The sequence below is a fragment of the Aethalodelphis obliquidens genome, unplaced genomic scaffold, assembly GCF_003676395.1.
Source record: "Aethalodelphis obliquidens isolate GAN/ISIS:26980383/991018 unplaced genomic scaffold, ASM367639v1 scaffold3, whole genome shotgun sequence".
Classification (NCBI taxonomy): Eukaryota; Metazoa; Chordata; class Mammalia; order Artiodactyla; family Delphinidae; genus Aethalodelphis; species Aethalodelphis obliquidens.
Genome location: NW_020837947.1, coordinates 9,000,990 through 9,007,197, shown reverse-complemented (window position 1 = coordinate 9,007,197; position 6,208 = coordinate 9,000,990).

Sequence of the window (6,208 nt, the reverse complement as noted above, 5' to 3'; positions counted from 1 at the left end):
GGAATCGTATCAAACCCACTTTACCTGCCTCCTTATGGTGTGTTTATTCAGAGCATCTGTGTACCATAGTCACTTACTTACACATGCGTTCCCTAAAGCTGGAAATTTCCATAGGTATATTTATCATGGTTCCCACCCATGTAACTCAAGCCACCCAATTTTGATTTTCACATAACAATGCAAACAATTTTGATGAGTTATTGGTACATCTGGTACTAAAACTTGCTCAATACAGTACATTTCTTTAGGATTTCCAGCGGTACTGAAGTGTTACTGACTCTTGTATTTCAGGCATGTCTAAATCAATTTCTAACATGCCTCAGGTGTTTGTCACCTAATACCTTTTAACATGAAACTTAGAGAAAATTTTTCTTACAATCTCAGAGTTTAAGAGGTACTGGCAAGACTATTGGACAGTGAGTACAAAGAGTGTTAAGTGAAGGAAAATCTTTATTTCATTAGCCCTTATTGTTTAAAAGTTGAGTTAGGGCAAATGTTCGATATCTTTTTCTGGAAGTACATTAGAAAGATGGGACAGTGTGGTGCTGGGAGCCGCACTTGGAGCCACTGAGTTGGCTCGTCCAACTATGAGAGAAGCTGGGAGAGAACAGGAAATATCCAAGTGACATTTTCTCCAGGCTCTGCTGCTTGGCATCTGCTTGACATTATTCCATTTAGCACACTTTAGATGTCTAGAACAAGATATGTTGGCTGCTGAGTACTGGAGAAATTTACTACTGTCTTTTTATTTTTAACAAAGTCCTTAATACTGTGAAAAGCTAGTATTAACTTAAATTTTCCTAATTGCATAAAAGAGTCTATTTTAATTTATGAGATAGTTGACCAGTCACAAATATCCATGTACTAAAATTGTGATATTTAGAATTATATTAACTTCTTGAGAAAGGTTTTTTTTTTTTTTTAATACCATATAAGGTCAAAACTTCTGTATTCGGGCTTCCCTGGTGGCGCAGTGGTTGAGAGTCCGCCTGTCGATGCAGGGGACACGGGTTCGTGCCCCAGTCTGGGAAGATCCCACATGCCACGGGGCGGCTGGGCCCGTGAGCCATGGCCGCTGAGCCTGTGCTCCACAACGGGAGAGGCCACAGCAGTGAGAGGCCCGCACACAGAAAAAAAAAAAAAAAAACTTCTGTATTCTTTGAACCCCAATTTCCTTGTGAAATTTAATGTGATTATTTTAAAATTCCAGGCATCCTAAGTATGCATAAGAGTTAATGTAAAAATGTTTATTGAGACATCGTTTTTGATGAACACTAACTAAACATTACTGATAATAAGCAACAAAGGCTACTCTCTTTTATTTCTGATAAACACTATAGGTGGCAGTCAAAGTTATTAATGATTATATTGCTCTTAACATTATGTATAATAGAGGTGATTTGACATAATTGTACTTCTTTTCTGGAAAGATGGTAAATAATGTGCTTACTCTATTTTGTAGTTACACATTAAACCTCACTTAGCTCTAAAGAAACTAAATAAAACCTTTTTTTTTTTTTTTTTTTTTTTTTGCGGTACGCGGGCCTTTCGCTGCTGTGGCCTCTCCCGTTGCGGAGCGCAGGCTCAGCGGCCATGGCTCATGGGCCCAGCCGCCCCGTGGCATGTGGGATCTTCCCAGACTGGGGCACGAACCCGTGTCCCCTGCATCGGCAGGCGGACGCTCAACCACTGCGCCACCAGGGAAGCCCTAAGTAAAACCTTTGATATAATGCCTTCTGATTTAACTAGTATACTGGGATCATTCTACCTCTTAACCATCTTAACAGATAGGAAAAGGGTATGTTTTAAAAATGAAGAAATGGTGCAGCTTGCAAATATAGTCAATAAATATTCTCAAGTGTGCATAGCTCTGCTTCATTTGTAGCGGAGGTCACTGAAAGATCTGTTGGTAAGATTATTGGATAAGCTTTTGAAAAACACTGTTCTCACTATAGAAAAGTGATTAAGAGCCTGACTGAGTCCAGACTGCCTGGGTCCAAATGTCAGCTCCCTGCTTGCTAGCTCTGGGATCTTGTACACGTCATTCAGTTTTTCTGTGCCTCTGAGCTTTCATCTGTGAAAACAGGAATAGTTACCCTCAAAAATTGTGTGGATGATTGTAAGTTAAAATATGTAAAGCAGATGGTTCTGAAATTTAGTTACCTTGAATCTAGAAGAGCACAATGAAAAAGGGAGAAAAAAGACATTTCAGCACACACACACACATATTTTGTTTTGTTTTGCATGATCACAGTCCAGTGAGAACAAGCAGCTGAGGGAGGAAGGGAATTCCTTGTAAAAGAATATTAGGTAGATAGTTTAACAGGGAACCCCTACCTTCATTGATCTCAAAACTGTCTCTGAGCAACATTGTCAGGAAATACCTGAATAGTTAGCTTTTCTGAGACCATTCCTTTCTCCATTCTTAAACGATGATTAGTCTTATATAGAATTCCTGGGTCACCATCCATTTGTATTAAAACTGAGCCATTTTTCTCATCATCCTCAGGCATTTACTGAGACCAGTTTGGATTTTATTCTTTTGAATAACTTTTTCCACTTGGTTTGCAGGAGTTTCTTTGAACTCCTCTCTTTCTTACCCAATGTTCTTTTTCTACTTGGCTTTCATTCTTAACCAATCCCTCCCTCCATCCTTTTTGTTTGTTTGTTTTTATTTTGTTCCGCTATAGTGTTTATTATTTCTTTGAAATTTTAAAAGTTAACTAAGGTGTATATCCCTTGTTAATTTTGCCTGGAATATGTGTGTCTTCCTGAGCTCTCAAAATTCAGGTGGTTTGTTTATTTACGTTGTGGAGGATTCTGTTTAAGTTTTTAAATGAACAGATTTTCTGTAGGAACTTTCATACCTCTATTCTGTTTGTTCTTTAGAAACACCTATTCATTAATTGATTCTCCATGATTAATACTTGTTGTTTTCTCATCATTTTCATTGCTTTTATTCTCTGTTACAGGAAATGCTTTTCAAATTTGTCACTAAACTTGATTTTACTTTAATGAAAACCTAAACTCGATTTCACTTTATGGAAAACCTATTTCCTGCTGCTTCCAGCTTAGACTTTATCTTGGCTGCTGCATTTTTGGTTACATTATACTTTTTTTTTTTTTGGTACGTGGACCTCTCACTGTTGTGGCCTCTCCCGTTGCAGAGCACAGGCTCCGGACACGCAGGCTCAGTGGCCATGGCTCACGGGCCCAGCCGCTCCGCGACATGTGGGATCTTCCCAGACTGGGGCATGAATCCGTGTCACCTGCATTGGCAGGCGGACTCTCAACCACTGCGCCACCAGGGAAGCCCTACATTATACTTTTTTAAACTATTCCTTGTCATAGCCTGTTTAATGAAGATAAGGTCCACTGGTATCTTTATTTTTAATTGAAGTTACCTTTTTTATGAGCGATACACTTTCATTGCAGGTAGACTGGAAAAGGGAAGCAAAAGAAGAGAAATATAACTCGTCCACAATCCCACCATTCAGGAATAACCACAATTAAAATTTTGATGACAATCTTCAAACCTTTTTCTGAGAGTATAAAAAATGGTCTCCACTCTCCCATCCCAGTGAGATCACACTGCTTTTACACTTGCTTTTCCACTTAATCTTTTTTTTTTTTTTAAACATCTTTATTGTAGGGCTTCCCTGGTGGCACAGTGGTTGAGAGTCCACCTGCCGATGCAGGGCACACGGGTTCGTGCCCCGGTCCGGGAAGATCCCACATGACGCGGAGTGGCTGTGACCGTGAGCCATGGCTGCTGAGCCTGCGCGTCCGGAGCCTGTTGCTCCGCAACGGGAGAGGCCACAACAGTGAAAGGCCCGCGTACCGCAAAAAAAAAAAAAAAAAACTTTATTGGAGTATAATTGCTTGACAATGGTGTGTTAGTTTCTGCTTTATAATAAAGTGAATAAGCTATACATATACATATATCCCCATATCTCCTCCCACTTGCATCTCCCTCCACCCTCCCTATCCCACCCCCAGGTGGTCACAAAGCACTGAGCTGATCTGCCTGTGCCATGCGGCTCCTTCCCACTAGCTTTTACAGTTGGTAGTGTATATATGTCCATACCACTCTCTCACTACGTCCCAGCTTACCCTTCCCCCTCCCTGTGTCCTCAAGTCTATTCTCTATGTCTGCATCTTTATTCCTGTCCTGCCCCTAGGTTCTTCAGAACCGTTTTTTGTTTTTGTTTTTTAGATTCCATACATATGTGTTAGCATATGGTATTTGTTTTTCTCTTTCTGACTTACTTCACTCTGTATGACACACTCAAGGTCCATCCACCTCACTACACATAACTCGATTTCTTCTTATGGCTGAGTAATATTCCATTGTATATATGTGCCACATCTTCTTTATCCATTCCTCTGTCGATGGACACTTAGGTTGCTTCCATGTCCTGGCTATTGTAAACAGAGCTGCAATGAACATTGTGGTACATGACTCTTTGAATTATGGTTTTCTCAGGGTATATGCCCACTAGTGGGATTGCTGGGTTGTATGGTAGTTCTATTTTTAGTTTTTTAAGGAACCTCCATACTGTTCTCCATAGTGCCTGTATCAATTTACATTCCCACCAACAGTGCAAGAGGGTTCCCTTTTCTCCACACCCTCTCCAGCATTTATTGTTTGTAGATTTTTTGATGATGGCCATTCTGACTAGTGTGAGATGATATCGCATTTTAGTTTTGATTTGCATTTCTCTAATGATTAATGATGTTGGAGCATTCTTTCATGTGTTTGTTGGCAATCTGTATATCCTCTTTGGAGAAGTGTCTATTTAGGTCTTCTGCCCATTTTTGGATTGGGTTGTTTGTTTTTTTGTTATTGAGCTGCATGAGCTGCTTCTGTATTTTGGAGATTAATCGTTTGTCAGTTGCTTCATTTGCAAATATTCTCTCCCATTCTGAGGGTTGTCTTTTGGCCTTGTTTATGGTTTCCTTTGCTGTGCAAAAGCTTTGAAGTTTCATTAGGTCCCATTTGTTTATTTCTGTTTTTATTTCCATTTCTCTAGGAGGTGGGTCAAAAAGGTTCTTGCTGTTATTTATGTCATAGAGTGTTCTGCCTGTGTTTTCCTCTAAGACTTTTATAGTGTCTGGCCTTATATTTAGGTCTTTAATCCATTTTGAGTTTATTTTTGTGTATGGTGTTAGGGAGTGTTCTAATTTCATTCTTTTACTTGTGCCATCCAGTTTTCCCAGCACCACTTATTGAAGAGGCTGTCTTTTCTCCACTGTATATTCTTGCCTCTTTTAGCAAAGATAAGGTGACCATTTGTGCATGGGTTTATCTCTGGGCTTTCTATCCTGTTCCATTGATTTATATTTCTGTTTTTGTGCCAGTACCATACTGTCTTGATTACTGTAGCTTTGTAGTATAGTCTGAAGTCAGGGAGCCTGATTCCTCCAGCTCCATTTTTCGTTCTCAAGATTGCTTTGGCTATTCGGGGTCTTTCATGTTTCCATACAAATTTTTTGTTCTAGTTCTGTGAAAAATGCAATTGGTAGTTTGATAGGGATTGCACTGAATCTGTAGATTGCTTTGGGTAGCAGAGTCATTTTCACAATGTTGATTTCTTCCAATCCAAGAACATGGTATATTTCTCCATCTGTTTTATCATCTTTAATTTCTTTCATCAGTGTCTTATAGTTTTCTGCATACAGGTCTTTTGTCTCCTTAGGTAGGTTTATTCCTAAGTATTTTATTTTATTTTTTGCAATGGTAAATGGGAGTGTTTCCTTAGTTTCACTTTCAGATTTTTCATCATTAACGTGCAGGAATGCAAGAGATTTCTTTGCATTAATTTTGTATCCTGACACTTTACCAAATTCATTGATTAGCTCTAGTAGTTTTCTGGTAGCATCTTTAGGATTCTCTATGTAGAGTATCATGTCATCTGCAAACAGTGACAGCTTTACATCTTCTTTTCCGATTTGGATTCCTTTTCTTTCTTTTTCTTCTTTGATTGCTGTGGCTAAAACTGTCTAAACTATGTTGAATAATAGTGGTGAGAGTGGACAACCTTGTCTTGTTCCTGATCTTAGTGGAAATGCTTTCAGTTTTTCACCTTTGTGAAAGATGTTGGCTATGGGTTTGTCATATATGGCCTTTATTATATGTTGAGGTAAGTTCCCTCTGTGCCTACTACTTTCTGGGGAGTTTTTATCATAAATGGGTGTTGAATTTTGT